General features: G+C 39.7%; 1 long non-coding RNA gene across 1 annotated transcript in view; it reads right to left on the reverse strand.

The window, feature by feature from the left end:
• LOC123334691 overlaps window positions 1-20,130 on the reverse strand; it is a 36,765-nt gene extending 16,635 nt beyond the window's left edge. The window contains exon 1 of the long non-coding RNA XR_006552742.2: window positions 19,159-20,130. This is a non-coding gene — a long non-coding RNA (uncharacterized LOC123334691). The remainder of the gene's footprint in view (window positions 1-19,158) is intronic.
• Window positions 20,131-20,486: the final 356 nt, after the last annotated feature.

Here is a 20,486-nt window from a genome sequence, read left to right on the forward strand (position 1 = left end):
AGAGGGGAGGGATGGAGAAGAGAGGAAGGCTCAGGAGAGAAGGGATATATGTATAATTATGGCTGATTTGCATTGTTGTACAGCAGAAACCAACAACATTATAAAGCAGTTTTCCTCCAATTAAAAAATAAATTGAAAAAAAAAAAAAAGAAGTGAAATGAAATTCTTTTCTGCCACCCCCACCCCCCACCTTTTTTTTTTTACAGAGAGAAAAGATTTCCTCCCTCAACAGCAAACACGTTGTTCAATTCTAGCACCGTGTTCACCAAAAAAATGCATTAGTGTTTCACTTTTTCAACACAAATTCACACAGTTGCTCAAGAGAGCCTATCTTAACCATTTAAGAGCCATTTGAAGTACTTCTGCTGCTGCTGCTGCTAAGTCACTTCAGTTGTGTCTGACTCTGTGCGACCCCATAGACGGCAGCCCACCAGGCTCCACCGTCCCTGGGATTCTCCAGGCAAGAACACTGGAGTGGGTTGCCATCGCCTTCTCCAATGCATGAAAGTGGAAAGTGAAAGTGAAGTCGCTCAGTCATGTCTGACTCTTCGCGACCCCATGGACTGCAGCCTGCCAGGATCCTCCATCCATGGGATTTTCCAGGCAAGAGTACGGGAGTGGGTTGCCATTGCCTTCTAGCCAGCCTTGAAAACTGCAAACTGAAATTAAGAAAGTCTCTTGGGACAGGTGTTGTGCCATGCCTACTGACTACTGAGAAGCTGTGGGGGAAAAACTTTCTCATTTGCACTAGGAAAGACTGGATGGCTTTACTTTAAACCAGAGTAAACTTTCCCCTCTTAGCATGGAGATGAAAGATGGAACCATAGAGAGAATGGGTAGGAGAGCTAGAAAGCAACAAACCTAAGACAATAATAGGAATTGCAACAAGGAGTAGCGGCCAGTAAACGCAAAATGGAATGAAAGATCCCATGCATAGAGCATAATTCAGGCAAGTGCTTCTTCTGTCAGCATGATAGTCATCATATAACTGCTCACGTGTGCTAAGGCCCAGTCTTCCCTCATTCGTATTCTGTACAGTGGAAGACTCCGTATGGGATGCAGAACACTGGATTGCTTCAGGAGAGGCAGCTTACAAACTTGGACTTTGGAGTTCCAGACTTTGACTTCTCTACTTCCTTCATAAAATTGGGCCAGTTAGTTACATAAACTCCAAAATTTCAATTTTCTCAACATTTAAGTATTGACCTTATGCGACAATTCCTTTGTTGTTTAGTCACTAAGTCGTGTCTGACTCTTTGCAAGCCCATGGACTGCAGCCCACCAGGCTCCTCTGTCTATGAAATTTCCCAGGCAAGAATACTGGAGTGAGTTGCCTTTTCCTTCTCCAGGACATCTTCCCAACCCAGGGATTGAATCCACGTCTCCCGCACTGACAGGCAGATTTTTTTTTATAACTGAGCCACCAGGGAAGCCCTTAACACGAGCTATTTTACTCCAAATTTGAGTTATAAGTCCTCTGAACAGTTTTGGATTACTACTTGGCCCTTTGGCTCCATGTTAAAAACAGTTGACCTCCACTTGGTAAAAATACATGCCAAATTGCTCTTTGGAGTAAACTTGATTAAAATTTACAAGTTAAGGCGGCCATCTGGAAGCTGATTATCATTGGGGAAATGGAGGAGGATATCATTCCCATCATACAATGGAGACAAAAAGTGTTTATTTCCTCTCCTGCTGGCTTAATTTTAAAGGGAAAGGTTAAAATGGAGAATATGAAAAACAGAACTTTGTTCCCATATATTCTTCTTGCCTTCTCATGTAAATTTGAAGGCATTGTATGAACTGGCAACTCCTAAGACCACCAATAGCAGGAACTGAAACAATCTAAAATTAGATGTTAATGGGGAAAGTCTCTGGGGATGTTCAAAAATGTTCTTTTGTGTCATTAAGTAAGTGTTGTAAATCATCGGTCAAAGTTTCTGGAATGCTTCCAAAAAGCCAACTCCCTTTTGCACTGAGGTACAAATACCAAAAGAATCACATTAAACTAATAGGATTTGACTATGAAAAACATTCATAATATAAAAATAAAGTTAAGCAAAAGGCGTGACTGTTAATTAAAGAAAAACATGAGTTCTCAAACTATGGTAAGGAGTAGATAGTAACAAACAGCAGGTGCAAAAGTAATGAAAAAATACTTATGTGCCATTTTGAGGAAGCGCGATCTAGAGAGAGAGAGAACCAAGATTCCCAGTCAGTCCTTGCCTATGGAGAAAATCCCTTCAATCAAACTCAACCCTGACTCGTCATCAGTTTAATGAACCCAATCCTGAAACTACTCCCCAGACCCAGGAGAAATAATAAACCCACCCACAGCAGTCCCATTGCATAGAAGATACAGCTGTATTTCATATTTATGTCATTATGCTAATACTATAGGAAATACTATAGGAAAGTGTACACATGCCATTCAACTATTAATATTACAAATATGTATTGATCATATTCAATTTACCAGAAAAATTTACCAGAGTCTTAGTAAATGCTGGTGAGTGATCCTGCCACTGGGGATTTTACTGGCTACTGAGGGAAACAGATAACAAACAACGAAGTAAATCTATCAAGAAATGGCTGAGAAACATAATTTGACAGATTCAGCATTTTAGGTAGCTGCTGCTGCTGCTGCTGCTAAGTCGCTTCAGTTGTGTCCGACTCCGTGTGACCCCATAGACGGCAGCCCACCAGGCTCCACCGTCCATGGGATTCTCTAGGCAAGAACAATGGAGTGGGTTGCCATTTCCTTCTCCAATGCATGAAAGTGAATAGTGAAAGTGAAGTCGCTCAGTCGTGTCCAACTTTTAGCGACCCTAAAATGGACTGCATTTTAGGAAATGGACTGCAGCCTACCAGGCTCCTCTGTCCGTGGGATTTTCCAGGCAAGAGTACTGGAGTGGGGTGCCATTGTAGCGCAGACACAGATACACATGTGACTGAGAGTGAAGGGGGTAGAATGAACACCACACCAAAGCCACGACCTGATACAAAAAGCCTCAAATGCCAGGCCGAGAAGTGTAGACTTGATTTTTCTTGTCTACTATTTCAACTGGTAGGGGATTCAAAAATATACATTTTAAGAAGCTTCCAGGATGATTCTTACTAAATCATCCAATTTAATCAGATTAAAGTAACCTTTTTGCCATTATCAGAGATCATCAACATAGTTGATACATTATTTTTCCAGCATTACATACAATTATTATTTCTTCATAGTCTTAGAATGATACATTTTTAAATTTATATCATTCATTTTTCAGTGGAAACATGGAGTTGCTGTTTTTATAGGTGAAAGATGTTCCAATGTCAGTAGTTACATATAATCCAATTCATTTACCAAAAGTTCATGAGTACTTAAGAAAATAATATCAAATATTTTAGGGCTTCTATATTTAGACCTTATGGCACCCCACTCCAGTACTCTTGCCTGGAAAATCCCATGGACGGAGGAGCCTGGTAGGCTGCAGTCCATGGGGTCGCTAAGAGTCCGACACGACTGAGCGACTTCCCTTTCACTTTTCACTTTCACGCATTGGAGAAGGAAATGGCAACCCACTCCAGTGTTCTTGCCTGGAGAATCCCAGGGATGGCGGAGCCTGGTGGGCTTCCATCTATGGGGTCCCACAGAGTTGGACACAACTGAAGTGACTTAGCAGTAGCAGTATTAATACAGAAGCTTAGAAACAAAGAAGCTTCAAAAATTGTCTTAATAAATCAATGTATCCAGTATACACTTATGTATCCCACAAATATTAGTTGAATGCCTAATATGGACCAGCATTGTTTTTGACCCTAGGGACACCACAATGAAGAAGGCAAAATTATTTGTTCTCAGAGTTTATGTTATGAATAATTTTTTAAGTTTATATTTATATATGTTTATATTAAATATAAACTTAATATATATAAATAATATAAATATTTAAATAAAGAATGTATATTATATATTTATATTATTTATATATAATATTTTAAGTTTATATTATTGTTGCAGAAAGGGGGACCCCTTCCAGGGCCCGAAACTGGGCTCTTGTCTAACACTCGGAAATGAATTGTCTGAGGAGACACATGTGCTGACAAAGCAAGAGATTTTATTGGGAAAGGGCACCCGGGTGGAGAGCAGTAGGGTAAGGGAACCCCGGAGAACTCTGCCACGTGGCTCAGGTTTTATGGTGATGGAATTAGTTTCCAGGTGGTCTTTGGCCAATCATTCTAATTGAGAGTCTTTTCTGGTGGTGCACACATCACTCAGCCAAGATGGATGCTAGTGAGAGGGATTCTGGGAAGTGGATGGACATGCGGTGTCTCCTTTCGACCTTTCCTGAACTCTTCCGGTTGGTGGTGGCTTATTAGTTCCATATTCCTTATCAGGATCTCTTGTCGTAAAACAACTCATGAAAATGGTTACTATGGTGCCTGGCCAGGGTGGGCGGTTTCAATCAGTGGGATCGATGTTGGTAACAGTGTAACTCTAGATATGGGAAGAAGAAACAAGAGGGAATATTTTCCTGGACCAAGAGGCTAGTAAGACAGGTGGTCCAGAGAATTTTGGATACTGTTCTATGGCCTAGTCCATAACAGCACATTAAGTGGCCTGTCAACAAAATCTTTGCCAAACCTGAGAATGGACATTCTCAGCACCATGGGATAAAATGGTCATGAAATGACCCCCTGAAAATCATGGTCAAGTTTATGAGCAAAAAGGGGCTCTGCCAACTGAAGACTGACACTTGCCATCTACATCTACAAAGATTAAATCATGGCTGCTGCAACTGCTGACTTTCAACGCCCCTGAAAGATGTTCAGGGTGAAAATCAAGAATGAGGCACTCTGTACTCTGGGAAAAACTGGCAAAACACGCCTTCAGATAGTTAGATCTTTTCAGGAGAATATTTTATGAGTCCCAATTCTTGCATCTTCTCATACCTAGGGAAACACTGATGCCGTTAATGGTGAAATCTGCTTTGGCTATTAGGAGAAGTTTACAATTAAAAGTCAAAATAGAGTAGCTATGGTTCAGATATCCTGGAAAATAACTAGGTGATGCTACAGGTATACACCAGATGGTCAACACCGAAATCAGATTGATTATATTCTTTGCAGCCAAAGACGGAGAAGCTCTATACAGTCAGCAAAAACAAGACCAGGAGCTGACTGTGGCTCAGACCATGAACTCCTTATTGCCAAATTCAGACTTAAATTGAAGAAAGTAGGGAAAACCAATAGACCATTCAGGTATGACCTAAATCAAATCCCTTATGATTATACAGTAGAAGTGAGAAATAGATTTAAGGGCCTAGATCTGATAGATAGAGTGCCTGATGAACTACGGAATGAGGTTCGTGACAGTGTACAGGAGACAGGGATCAAGACCATCCCCATGGAAAAGAAATGCAAAAAAGCAAAATGGCTGTCTGGGGAGGCCTTATAAATAGCTGTGAAAAGGAGAGAAGCGAAAAGCAAAGGAGAAAAGGAAAGATATAAGCATCTGAATGCAGAGTTCCAAAGAATAGCAAGGAGAGATAAGAAAGCCTTCTTCAGCGATCAATGCAAAGAAATAGAGGAAAACAACAGAATGGGAAAGACTAGAGATCTCTTCAAGAAAATCAGAGCTACCAAAGGAACATTTCATGCAAAGATGGGCTCGATAGAGGACAAAAATGGTATGGACCTAACAGAAGCAGAAGATATTAAGAAGAGGTGGCAAGAATACACAGAGGAACTGTACAAAAAAGATCTTCACAACCCAGATAATCACAATGGTGTGATCACTGACCTAGAGCCAGACGTCCTGGAATGTGAAGTCAAGTGGGCCTTAGAAAGCATCACCACGAACAAAGCTAGTGGAGGTGATAGAATTCCAGTTGAGCTATTCCAAATCCTGAAAGATGATGCTGTGAAAGTGCTGCACTCAATATGCCAGCAAATTTGGAAAACTCAGCAGTGACCAGAGGACTGGAAAAGGTCAGTTTTCATTCCAATCCCAAAGAAAGGCAATGCCAAAGAATGCTCAAACTACTGCACAATTGTACTCATCTCACACGCTAGTAAAGTAATGCTCAAAATTCTCCAAGCCAGGCTTCAGCAATATGTGAACCGTGAACTTCCTGATGTTCAAGCTGGTTTTAGAAAAGGCAGAGGAACCAGAGATCAAATTGCCAACATCCGCTGGATCATGGAAAAAGCAAGAGAGTTCAAGAAAAACATCTATTTCTGCTTTATTGACTATGCCAAAGCCTTTGACTGTGTGGATCACAATAAACTGTGGAAAATTCTGAAAGAGATGGGAATACCAGACCACCTGATCTGCCTCTTGAGAAATTTGTATGCAGGTCAGGAAGCAACAGTTAGAACTGGACATGGAACAACAGACTGGTTCCAAATAGGAAAAGGAGTACGTCAAGGCTGTATACTGTCACCCTGTTTATTTAACTTATATGCGGAGTACATCATGAGAAACGCTGGACTGGAAGAAACACAAGCTGGAATCAAGATTGGCGGGAGAAATATCAATAACCTCAGATATGCAGATGGCACCACCCTTATGGTAGAAAGTGAAGAGGAACTCAAAAGCCTCTTTATGAAAGTGAAAGTGGAGAGTGAAAAAGTTGGCTTAAAGCTCAACATTCAGAAAACGAAGATCATGGCATGGTGTCCCATCACTTCATGGGAAATAGATGGGGAAACAGTGGAAACAGTGTCAGACTTGATTTTTCTGGGCTCCAAAATCACTACAGATGGTGATTGCAGCCATGAAATTAAACTATGCTTACTCCTTGGAAGGAAAGTTATGACCAACCTAGATAGCATATTAAAAAGCAGAGACATTACTTTGCCAACAAAGGTCCGTCTAGTCAAGGCTATGGTTTTTCCTGTGGTCTTGTATGGATGTGAGAGTTGGACTGTGAAAAAGGCTGAGCGCCGAAGAATTGATGCTTTTGAACTGTGGTGTTGGAGAAGACTCCTGAGATTCCCTTGGACTGCAAGGAGATCCAACCAGTCCATTCTGAAGGAGATCAGCCCTGGGATTTGTTTGGAAGGAATGATGCTAAAGCTGAAACTCCAGTACTTTGGCCACCTCATGTGAAGAGTTGACTCATTGGAAAAGACTCTGATGCTGGGAGGGATTGGGGGCAAGAGGAGAAGGGGACGACAGAGGATGAGATGGCTGGATGGCATCACTGACTCGATGGATGTGAGTCTGAGTGAACTCCGGGAGTTGGTGATGGACAGGGAGGCCTGGTGTGCTGCGATTCATGGGGTCGCAAAGAGTCGGACACAACTGAGCAACTGATCTGATCTGATCTGATGGGTGTACTTTCAGATTAGACCTTGTATTGCTAAACACTTGAGTTTTCTCAGTCGTGTCAGGCTTGGATGCCACCATTCTCAAAACAATGTGTGCTGGAAGCTAGTAACTGCAACCTTACTTTTTATAAAACTAGGCAACTGGCTACCTGGCTACAAGTCTCCCTGAAGTGCTAGGTCCAGACTGGGTTTCAGGCCTATTCTTCTAAAAAGAAAGGAGATTTATTTTGTCTACTAAATTCCAGTTATCATTCCTTCAACTACTTGTAATTGGGTCTGAAGGCAATGGCACCCCACTCCAGTACTCTTGCTGGAAAATCCCATGGATGGAGGAGCCTGGAATGCTGCAGTCCATGGGGTCTCTGAGGGTTGGACACGATTGAGCGACTTCCCTTTCACTTTTCACTTTCATGCATTGGAGGAGGAAATGGCAACCCACTCCAGTGTTCTTGCCTGGAGAATCCCAGGGACAGGGGAGCCTGGTAGGCTGCCGTCTATGGGGTCGCACAGAGTCGGACACGACTGAAGTGACTTAGCAGTACACCAAAATGGCGGACCAAGGGATTGAGATTTTAATCATATAAGACTCAGATCTAGAACTTGGAACTCAGAAATACTTCCAATTCAGTGTCTATACTCCAAGCTGAGGCAGTCCTATGCTCCATTTTGACAGGGAGTTATCACAGTCATAGTTGCCTATTTCCCTAAATTAAAACTGAGTAGAACTCTGTGGGGCTCTGGAGTAGAGATCTGCTCTGTGTTCTCCATTTCTTGTCTGTAGGATATAGACTTCATTCAGCCTCCTTGACCTTCCCTGAGTTCCAAAGGGTGGATTCAAACAATTGCTAATCAGGGAAGGGAGGGGATACAGAAACAGGAGAAACAAACAAAGGTTGGTACAGCCTCCAGACAGAGTCCTGGTTCCTACTCAAAGAAATATGCATAACAATGTCTTTGAGCCCCCACCCAGGTGGAGGATGGTAACTTCAGACTGAACACAAGATTCCTGGAGCACAGCTCTGTTGCCTGACCACCAACCAATCAAAAAGGGTCACAAACCCTGCAACCCTCACCCCAAATGTTGCCTTCTGTTTCCGGGGACCAGAGATGACCACCCTGTTAGGTCTCCTGTTTGGCCCTTGTCTATTTCATCTCTGAGAGGGGCCAACAGTTTCAAACTAAACTGCTGTTACTACAAGTGTGGAAGCTGGTTTCAGATGTGGAACACCCCAACTTAGATCAGGTAGAGAGAGACTTCTGCTCTGCTAGGCAGGCCTATGCCCATGCACAGCAGGAAGAAGCTACAGAAGAAAGAGACCTCCTCCCCAATTTCCAAGAAGTATCTTGAGCATGAGGTTTCTCAGGGGGGAGTTGTTAGGGGAAGCACACTGATTGAAACTGCCCACCCTGGCCAGGCACCATAGTAACCATTTGCATGAGTTATTTTATGACAGGAGATCCTGATGAGGAATATGGAACTAATAAGCCACCACCAACTGGAAGAGTTTGGGAAAGGTCGAAAGGAGACACCTCGTGTTCATCCACTTCCCATAATCCCTCTCGCTAGCATCCATCTTGGCTGAGCGATGCGTGTGCCACCAGGAAAGACTCTGAATTAGAGTGATTGGCCGAAGACCACCCAGAAACTAATCCCATCACCATAAAACCTGAGACTGTGAGCCATGCAGCAGAGCAATTCTCCTGGGTTCCCTTACTCTCTCCACCCGGTGCCCTTTCCCAATAAAAACTCTTGCTTTGTCAGCACATGTGTTTCCTCGGACAACTCATTTCTGAGTGTTAGACAAGAGCCCAGTTTTGGGCCCTGGAAGGGGTCCCCCTTCCTGCAACATTATGAATAAATTTTTTAAGACTTCAGCTAGAAAAACTTGAGTTTAATTTTGTCCTGGCCCTGAACTGGTTGAATGTCTTTGAGAAAAATATCCAGGTCTCTAATTCATGATACAAAAATTTTTTAATATAACTTGCCATTAAATTTCAAATTCCTGTTTTCACCCAGATTTCATAAACTCCCAAGCTTTTGTCAGATTTTTATGTCAACAATTTATTAATATCCTACTTCATAATACTCTTTAGTTTGATTTTGCTGTCTTTATAGTAAGAGTTCCATTTTTTAATTACTTTTTTTCACTTTTTTATTATTGTACTTCTGACAGGTATATTTTCACTTCTTTAATTTCTTATCAGAGTCATAGAACTGATATGAGACAACATAAAGTGCTTGCCCAATTGTCATTAAGGACAACATATTCTTGACATTACTTCTTGAAAGGCTTATAGGAAAGGATAAAGAACCATAGGAAAGCAGACTATATTCCCTCTGAGATATACCTCCTTTACTTGAACAAACTGTGTTTCTTTGGGCTTCATGATTCCAAAATACAAAGAAAAGGAGAGGAAACAAGAAAAAGAAAAAAATGTTGGTTTCAAATATTTATAAAGGCATACTAGTTTTATGGGTTTTTTTTTCTGTTTAAATTTGAGGCCTTTAAAATAACAAGTAGGCAGGCTATAAATCAAAACACTGTTAAGAATTATTTTAAAATGTAAACTATAATGAAGAATAAGCTAATTACAGTGACCTCTTAAAATAACTTGGAAGAATGGCGGTGGGGGGGGCAAGGTACGAAAATATCTGTATTAATAACTATGATTATTTGCTGCTATTTCTTTCACGTATGTAGACATTTAATCAGAAAAGAAGTCAGAAAATCAATAAATAAGTTTTAAGGGTCTTTTAAGACTCAGGGACAATAGGAGAGACAAAAATAAAAAGGATAAATAAAATATGTTCCCTGCTCAGAAAGATCTTCCGGCTTGTTCTTCAGGAAATTGAAAAGGAAGCAGTGAATTTCTGGTGTCTGGGGAGACAGGAGGAGCAGTAGCAGGGGAGTTACTGACAAGGATTAGAGCCTCAGGACAACATAAAGTTTCCAAATATTTAAAATCCCCTAATTTTTTTTTAAATCCACCAAATCCTCCATATTTTTATAGATGAGACTTTTAACTAAAAAGAAACAAGAATACATTTGTTCATGGAAATACTTTCTCAGGAGTGTAGCAAAAGCTGATGAGCCTTTTCACTCTGTAGGTGATGCCTAGAAATTCCTTTTGGCTGATTGTCAAGATGAGTCAATAGGTAGAAAGCCTTAAAACCAGACTATAGGCAAATTGCAGATGTAATCAAGGTGATAAATTCTTTTAGAGATTCTTATTAGTCCTGTGACACCTAGACGTCTCCTCTGCACTTAAATTACCTCCAAGAGAGTAAAACGCAAGAAAATTTCTTTCTAGGAGTATTTTAAAGAATATAAATAAACACGTAGAATTTCTTTGCCAAACTTTCTAAACTCCTTATATTACTAGCAAAGGGGCTTCCCAGGTGGTGCTAGTGGTAAAGAACTTGCCTACTAATGAGGAGACTCAGGTTCGATCCCTGGGTTGGAAAGATCCCCTGGAAGAGGGCATGGCAACTAACTGCAATATTCTTGCCTGGAGAATCCCCAAGAATTGTGAAGCCTGGCGAGCTACAGTTCCTGGGGTCACAAAGAGTCGGATGCAACTGAAATGCCTTGATATGCACACTCAGCATAACATACAAATGACAGCAAAAATGGAAATGTTGTCACTTTTATTTGTCCGTGACAAGTCATATAATAACAAGAGAATAACTGACTGAAGGTAAATTTGTGTTAGGCTTTGGATTCTTTTGATGTCCTAGATCTGAATTCCAAACATTTAATATTCTTTCCTGGGATTCCTTTGTGTTTCTCTCAGATAGGCCTGATACTAGTCTGCATAGTAAGGAATTTTTAGTTTTCATAAAAATGCTTTTTTATCCTTTTGAAGAAAGACTAAAAAGTATGTTTATGAATATTCTGTGTTTACAAAGACAATCTCATCCTTGTTTAAGACCCCCAAGGTTGATTAGCTCAGTATAATTAATACTACATAAAGTCATACTTGGACTTCCCTGGTGGCTCAGACAGTAAAGTGTCTGTCTACAATGCAGGAGACCTGGGTTTGGTCCCTGGGTCAAGAAGATTCCCTGGAGAAGGAAATGGCAACCCACTCCAGTACTCTTGCCTAGAAAATCCCATGGATGGAGGAGCCTGGTGTCCATGGGGTAGCAAAGAGTCGGACACTACCGAGCAACTTCACTCACTTCTAAAGTCATATTTAAGAAACAAAATAGAGGCAGACACAAATTAAATAACATAAAAAATTCCAGGTGCATTCAGTGGAAATGTCATGAGATTCTCAGGCTACGATGATTCTCTTCAAAATGAAGCACAAATTAACCTTATCATAATAAACAGTATTCCATACATAGTGCAGTTAATCTCAATAAGATACTGTCTATTCCAATCATTACCTATGCAGATGATGCCACATTTATGGCAGAAAGCAAAGAAGAACTAAAAAGTCTCTTGATGAAAGTGAAAGACAAGAGTGAAAAAGTTGGCTTAAAGCTCAACATTCAGAAAATGAAGATCATGGCATCTGGTCCCATCACTTCATGGCAAATAGATGGGGCAACAGTGGAAACAGTGACAGACTTTACTTTTTGGGGCTCCAAAATCACTGCAGATGGTGACTGCAGCCATGAAATTAAAAGACGCTCACTCCTTGGAAGAAAAGTTATGACCTACCTAGATAGCATATTAAAAAGCAGAGATATTACTTTGTCAACAACAGTCCATCTAGTCAAGGCTATAGTTTTTCCAGTAGTCATGTATGGATGTGAGATTTGAACCATAAAGAAAGCTGATAACCAAAGAATTCATGCTTTTGAACTGTGGTGTTGGAAAAAACTCTTGAGAATCCCTTGGACTACAAGGAGATCCAGCCAGTCCATCCCAAAGGAAATCAGTCCTGAATATTCATTAGAAGGACTGATGTTGAAGCTGAAACTCCAATATTTGGCCACCTGATGTGAAGAACTGACTTATTTGAAAGACCCTGATGCTGGGAAAGATTGAAGGCAGGAGGAGAAGGGGACGACAGAGGATGAGATGGTTGGCTGTCATTACCAACTCAATAGACACGAGTTTGAATATACTCTGAGAGTTGGTGATGAACAGGGAGGCCTGGTGTGCTGCAGTCCATGGGGTCACAAAAAGTTGGACATGACTGAGTGAATGAACTGAACTAAACAGAGGGAATGATATATGGTTTGCTTGATGAAACTAGACAGCAGATTGCTGCCACTAAGTCACTTCCGTCGTGTCTGACTCTCTGTGACCCCATAGACGGCAGCCCATCAGGCTCCCCCATCCCTGGGATTCTCCAGGTAAAAACACTGGAGTGGGTTGCCATTTCCTTCTCCAATGCATGAAAGTGAAGTCGTTCAGTCGTGTCCAACTCTTAGCAACCCCATGGAATGCAGCCTACCAGGCTCCTCTGTCCATGGGATTTTCCAGGCAAAAGTACTGGAGTGGGGTGCCATTGCCTTCTCCGGGACAGCAGATTACATGTCCTTAATAGTTGGTACATTGTGGCTTACTTAATAAAAGCTCCTTTGGAAACATGTTTTTTAAAAGATGAAGTCATTTAGAATACATTTCCTTCCAAAGACATTTGTATCATGCCTGCCCGTAGTATTTGTCTACCTACAAACAGTATCAAGTAAAGTTTGATGCACAAAAACAAATAAACAAATAAAAGAATAATAAAAAAAGTGAACTCATTTGTTAAGCACATTGTGTCTTTCACGGCAGGATACTTGACCCACACTATTTATTACTCATGGCCATCTTGAGAATTCACCTAAGTATTTTAAGCGATCTGCTTACTGGAAAATCAATTTTAAATCTACTTTAAAACTACTCTAAAGAATAGACTTTCTAGACTTTTATTCCAGAAATGTCTTCAATAATTGAATAATGTTTTGAAGTACATCCATCAATTCATTTATTCACTCATTATTCTAATGAGATTAATTGAAGGTCTAGGTACCTCAGGTACTATTGAAATTAAAAGGAAAAATGGAATCAGTCTCCCCAGGAGGTCCTCAAGCCAAGGACATATAATTAAATAAGCAAGACTGGAATAAAACAGAATTTGGTGGCTTCCAAATAAGTTGAAATACTTTCAACTTAGAGAAAGTATCGGAAGATTTTGAAATAAGTAAGTGAAATAAAAATTAAGAAATATATATATTTATACATTTTTATATATTTTATATATTATTATATGTTATATATAAATTCATTTATATATATATATATATATAATATATTTACATATTCTCCTTCACAGAAGAAAAAGTATATTCCTAACTCATGGAGACAAATAGTTTTCCTTAACCCTTTCTGATCTCCTCTTCATAATTCTTATGGAACAAGAAAGGAAATCATTGCTTTGAGCTGTGCTGATCACATCTGGCCTGTGAATGAAATCTCTTTCTTACCTTCCTTATTATTTACATTTCTAAAATAACTCACCATTTAAGATTGTTCTTTAAAACTCCAAGAAATAAAATGTGAAAACAGGAAATGACAGACAGAAGAGTTAACACATCAGTTTAAGTTGACATTATTTATGAACCAGAATAGCTACTCTTTAAAAGCCTGGCCAATGTGGGAATGTGTGACACTGGACCTGATTGGTGGGGGAATTGGAAACCACTCAAGTTAGATCATACATATATCAATCTGTCTAGTCAACATTTGGACAGAGTTGGTCCTTTCTTGAAAATATTGCCTACAGAAGGAAGTGATAAGCTAGAAGAAGTTGGGCGACAGTAGGAGGTGATATATATTATCATTTAACAAAATGCCATAATCTGTTCTCTCAGTAGCAAAAGACATAAAATATAAAATTCTTAAAATAAGACATTCTCTCTGTGGGAAATAAGCTAGAGAATGCTAGCACTTCATTAGAAAAAAAAAAAAAATTCCCCAAACAACTGGAATAATTACTAAAAACCAAGTATTTCAAAGAAATCATAAACATAATAAGGTTTTGGAAGTTGATTAGAACTAATCTAAATCATAAAATCTGGAAAAATATAGCAACATGCAAACAAGTTACAAATTGTCATTAAGGTCTTTTGTGAGACAGTTTTTCATCCTTGCTAATTCATGTATCTAATGGAAATACCCTTCCATGTATATTTATTCTGGAATATTATTGGAAAACATTAAAGAAACTAATTACTTTTTTTAGAGAAAAATAGTGATATTCAAATTAAAAATGCCTCACTTTTATAAGAAAATTTAGTGAATTGGCTAGCTTGGATATTTATATATTATGACTCAAATATAAACTTTATTTTTCCTCACATAGGTATGCATAAATGCAGTAGAAACTGGTACAATAGAAATAATTATTTTCATGTAATAAAGCTTAAATGCAAAAAATTTTCTTCTTTATTTTACTGCAGAATAATTCCACTGGTCTATGCCCCGACCAGTAATGCTGAAGAAGCTGAAAAGTTCTATGAAGACCTATAAGACTTTCTAGGACTAACACCCAAAAAAGATATCCTTTCCAGCATAGGGGACTGGAATGCAAAAGTAGGAAGTCAAGAAACACCTGGAATAACAGGCAAATTTGGCCTTGGAGTACAGAATGAAGCAGGGCAAAGGGTAATAGAGTTCTGCCAAGAGAACACACTGGTCATAGCAAACACCCTCTTCCAACAACACAAGAGAAGACTCTACACATGGACATCACCAGATGGCCAACACTGAAATCAGACTGATTATATTCTTTGCAGCCAAAGATGGAGAAGCCCTATACAGGCAGCAAAAACAAGACCGGGAGCAGACTGTGGCCCAGATCATGAACTCGTTATTGGCAAATTCGGACTGAAATTGAAGAAAGTGGAGAAAACCACTAGACCATTCAGGTATGACCTAAATCAAATCCCTTATGATTATACAATGGAAGTGAGAACTAGATTTAAGGGAGTAGATCTGATAGACAGAGTGCCTGATGAACTATGGACCGAGGTTCGTGACACTGTACAGGAGACAGGGATCAAGACCATCCCCAAGGAAAAGAAATGAAAAAAAGCAAAATGGCTGTCTGAGGAGGCCTTACAAATAGCTGTGAAAAGAAGAGAAGTGAAAAGCAAAGGAGAAAAGGAAAGATATACCTATTTGAATGCAGAGTTCCAAAGAATAGCAAGGAGAGATAAGAAAGCCTTCCTCAGCGATCAATGCAAAGATAGAAGAAAACAACAGAATGAGAAAGACTAGAGATCTCAAGAAAATTAGAGATACCAAGGGAACATTTCATGCAAAGATGGGCTCGATAAAGGGCAAAAATGGTATGGACCTAATATAAGGAGAGATATTAAGAAGCAGTGGCAAGAATACACAGAAAACTATACAAAAAAGATCTTCATGACCCAGATAATCATGATGGTGTGATCACTTACCTAGAGCCAGACATCCTGGAATGTGAAGTCAAGTGGGCCTTAGAAAGCATCACTACGAACAAAGCTAGTGGAGGTGATGGAATTCCAGTTGAGCTATTTCAAATCCCGAAAGATGATGCTGTGAAAGTGCTGCACTCAATATGCCAGCAAATTTGGAAAACTCAGCAGTGGCCACAGGACTGGAAAAGGTCAGTTTTCATTCCAATCCCAAAGAAAGGCAATGCCAAAGAATGCTCAAACTACCGCACAATTGAACTCATCTCACAAGCTAGTAAAGTAATGCTCAAAATTCTCCAAGCCAGACTTCAGCAATACATGAACCGTGAACTTCCAGATGTTCAAGCTGGTTTTACAAAAGGCAGAGGAACCAGAGACCAAATTGCCAACATCTGCTGGATCATGGAAAAAGCAAGAGAGTTCAAGAAAAACATCTATTTCTGCTTTATTGACTATGCCAAAGCCTTTGACTGTGTGGATCACAATAAACTGTGGAAAATTCTGAAAGAGATGGGAATATCAGACCACCTGACCTACCTCTTGAGAAACCTGTATGCAGGTCAGGAAGCAACAGTTAGAACTGGACATGGAACAACAGACTGGTTCCAAATAGGAAAAGGAGTATGTCAAGGCTGTATATTGTCACTCTGCTCAATTAACTTATATGCAGAGTACATCAAGAGAAACGCTGGGCTGGAGGAAGCACAAGCTGGAATCAAGATTGCTGGGAGAAATATCAATAACCTCAGATATGCAGAGAATACCACACTTATGGTAGAAAGCAAAGAAGAATTAAAGAGCCTCCTGATTAAAGTGAAAGAGGAGAGTGAAAAAGTTGGCTTAAAGCTCAACATTCAGAAAACTAAGATCATGGCATCTGGTCCCATCACTTCATGGCAAATAGATGGGGAAACAGTGGAAACAGTGGCTGACTTTATTTTTCTGGGCTCCAAAATCATAGCAGATGGTGACTGCAGCCATGAAATTAAAAGATGCTTACTCCTTGGAAGGAAACTTATGACCAACCTAGATAGCATATTAAAAAGCAGAGACATTACTTTGTCAACAAAGGTCCATCTAGTCAAGGCTATGATTTTTCCAATAGTCATGTATAGATGTGAGAGTTGGACTATAAAGAAAGCTGAGTAGTGAAGAATTGATGCTTTTGAACTGTGGTGTTGGAGAAAACTCTTGAGATTCCCTTGGATTGCCAGGAGATCCAACCAGCCCATCCTAAAGGAGATCATTCCTGGGTGTTCATTGGTAGGACTGATGTTGAAGCTGAAACTCCAATACTTTGGCCACCTGATGCGAAGAGCTGACTCATTTGAAAAGACTCTGATGCTGGGAAAGATTGAGGGCAGGAGGAGAAAGGGACGACAGAGGATGAGATGGTTGGATGGCATCACCGACTCAATGGACATGGGTTTGGGTGGACTCTGGGAATTGGTGATGGACAGGGAGGCCTAGCGTGCTGCAGTCATGGGGACGCAAAGAGTTGGACATGAATGAGCGACTGAACTGAACTGAATTCCACTGTACTCTGTGCTCAGAATTCTGGTTTCCTCATTCCATGAATACCATCCCCATGTAATTTTTCTCTCATGTAGTATAAACAGTATATGAAATTATTGTTATTCCAAGTTTCTGAGATCTTGGCATTGTTTGTTTATGCAACATATCTTGTTCGAGTTTGATTAATGCTGAGACTTAATATTATGTCAATACCTTTAAGAGAAAAAAATTTCCCACCAAATATCCAGAGCTTAGAACTATGCCTAATCACATTCAGAACAATTTGATTCTATCAAGTTAGCCAAAAGAATGGTCATTCTAACACAGAAATCACTCATTCTGTCAAATTTTGAATGCCTACCACCAATCAGGTAGTATGTCAAGATCTGAGACTAGAACAGTTAAATAATACTTATCATCTCCCCTAGTTATTTTGGAACTGCATTTGAGGAATTAAAAATGGAATGATTAAGTTTCATGTGTTGCTGAATACTATGAGCTAGATAAGCCAAGAGTGGCAGGAAGAATACCTAGCCTCATGTACTGGAATAGAAGGTATTTGGTTTTCACTTTTAAGAGGATAAGATATTAAATTTAACACTTGAAGGATTAAAGGAGCTATCCAAATTGGAGAAGTTTAAAGTAGTAAGAAAATTCAAGACAGAGGAATAAATTTGTGCGAAATCCCTGAAGTCCAGAGAAAGAAGGTCACATCAGTGGAGGTTAAGATTCTTAGTATGACTAGGGGTGTGGTGTGGTAACAAGAAAAGTGCCTGGGAGTTCAAGGAGACGCTGCATCTTGAAGTGTTCTGTACACTGCGGAAGACTGACTGCTGCATGTTGAACTGAGTAGCCAAGTCAAGCAGGCTGTTTATCTGGCAGCCTAAGTGAATGAGTGAGTGAGTGTGTGTGTGTGTTCATCTTCCTTACAGTAACATATGTTGTACCTGTTACAGTTAATTTATTTCCTACCTATGGTTTTCTTAGAATAATTATTATGCCAGGCAAAATCATGTATTTATTGTTCTCAAAGAACACTCAGAATGTTACAGGTGAAGGCAGATGATAAAAAGAGTGATAATGAGGTCAAGTATGTTCAGGAACAGATGAACTTAGGAAGTCCACTCCTCACTAAACTGGAAATTTACTGTTGTCATTTGGGCTTTGAGTTTATTTATTCTGTCCAATTTCTCCCATTTGCTGTCATCCTTTCCAGACCCATCCTACACATCCAAGTCCTCATGACCTTCTACCCTAATTCATAGCAAGATCTGGTTTAAGGAACAATCTTCAGCTCATTCCCTGCAAAGCAGAAAGAGTAATACCAACCTAAATAACTTTGGTTTATGGTAATATAATCATCCTTCAAAAAGCTAGCTAAAGTCATTTAAAAGTTTTATATTTCTGGATAATTTTATTTTGTGAAAGACCCTTTGAACAAACAATCTAAGAATCTTCTGTCTTCAAAATTATTATAAGTCATGAGTGTGTCCTTGTGGGACCTAGGGAAATTTATGGAATGTTAAATTCTTGGAATATTAAAACTCTGTACATGGATCTATACTAATACATTTAAAATGCACTGAAGAAGAATCATGAGAAAAATATGGCACCAATTACTGTGCTATTACAATAAGTCAGAGAAGAGATAAGAAACAAAAACAGAGGAAATATGAATGAAAAGGAGTCACAAGTCTGAGAGATTTCAGTTAAAAATGCAGACTCAACTTTCAATTTCTGGTTCGAATGTAGGGAGCTTGGAAGTCACCACTGAATCCTAACAAGTAAAAAGCTGAACAAACTGTAAAATCAACACTCTTTTTAGAACCCTAAGAGAAGGAAGGTCACAGAGAAAATAGCTGTCTCATCCCCAAATTGTAGAGACATAAAGACAAATACAGAGAATCACAACTTACCAGAGCAAAAACCTCTGTGGGAACCAGAGCCAGGGTAGAAATCCTGAACTGTAATTGACAAATTGCCAGAGGCTCAATGTGGACAAGTCTGAGTGTTTAAAATTCCAAGGGGACTTGATCAGGGGTGGACTCTCATAGTTTAACAACTTTTATCTCCTGGAGTTCAAGCAGGTTCTCACAGTGAAGATCAGCAAAGAATTTGCTCATGCTTCTGGCAGAGGGAAGGGAAAAGGAACTATTTTGAAACATGCCAGATTACTCTATTGTTCTTAACAGGGTCTGCCCTCAGCAGAAACCTTTTTTTTTTTTTTTTTTTTTTTTTGGCTGTGCTGCACAACTTATGAGGGTCCCCTGACCAGTGATGGAGCCCTTGCCCCTGCAGTTAACCAGAATCTTAACCAGAGGACCTCCAGGAAAGTCCTTACCAGAAACCATTTAATCACAGCCTAATCTGCTGGGAATATATCAGAGCCTAACTAAAGTGGGAGAAGAGAAAATACCCAACTCCAGCCCACTAGAGACATCCTGTTCCAACCTGATGGAAGACAGAGGACTGAGAAGCACTTGTGAAGTTCAGTCCAGAAGCACAGACTCACTAAACTGGGACCTACCTGCAGGAATGTAGAATGCGTCTCTTCCCCCAGCACACCTTATCATCACATTAGTAAAAGCCCATTACAGCAGTTCCTTTTACTTGGTAAAATTACAAGGCATACTTAGAGGTAAAAAGCCCAGTTTGAAGAGATAGAGAAAGCACCAGAAACCAGACTCAAGTATAGCAAGAATGTTATCATACTGGGAACTGAAAGCAGCCATGATTAAGATCCTGAGGTAATGAAGTAGAAAGCATGCAAAAACAGATGGGTAACACATACAGAGATATATAAATTCTAAGAAAGAACCAAAAAGAAGTGCCAGAGGACAAAAATACTGTAACAGAAATGAAGAGTGTCTTTGATGACTTAGTAGACTATACAGAGCTGAGGAAAACATTTCTGAGCTTGAAGATATCGAAACAGAAATATTAAAAAACTGAAAAAGGAGAAAAACAATGAATAAAAGCAGAAAGAACATTCCAGAACTGCGACACACGTACAAAAGGCATAATATGTGTGTGGTGGAGTGCCAGAAAGAGAAGAAAGGAACAGAAGCAATATTTGAGAAAATAATGACAGAATTTCCCCCAGTCAATGTCTGATGCCAAGCCACAGATCCAGAAAGCTTGGAGACTATCAGGCAGGATAAATACAAATAGAACAAAACAAATCAAAGCAAAACAAACCTAAAAATACTGTATTCAAAGTCCAGAAAATCAGAGATAAAGGATA

This window comes from Bubalus bubalis, chromosome 8 (assembly GCF_019923935.1).
Source record: "Bubalus bubalis isolate 160015118507 breed Murrah chromosome 8, NDDB_SH_1, whole genome shotgun sequence".
Taxonomy (NCBI): domain Eukaryota; kingdom Metazoa; phylum Chordata; class Mammalia; order Artiodactyla; family Bovidae; genus Bubalus; species Bubalus bubalis.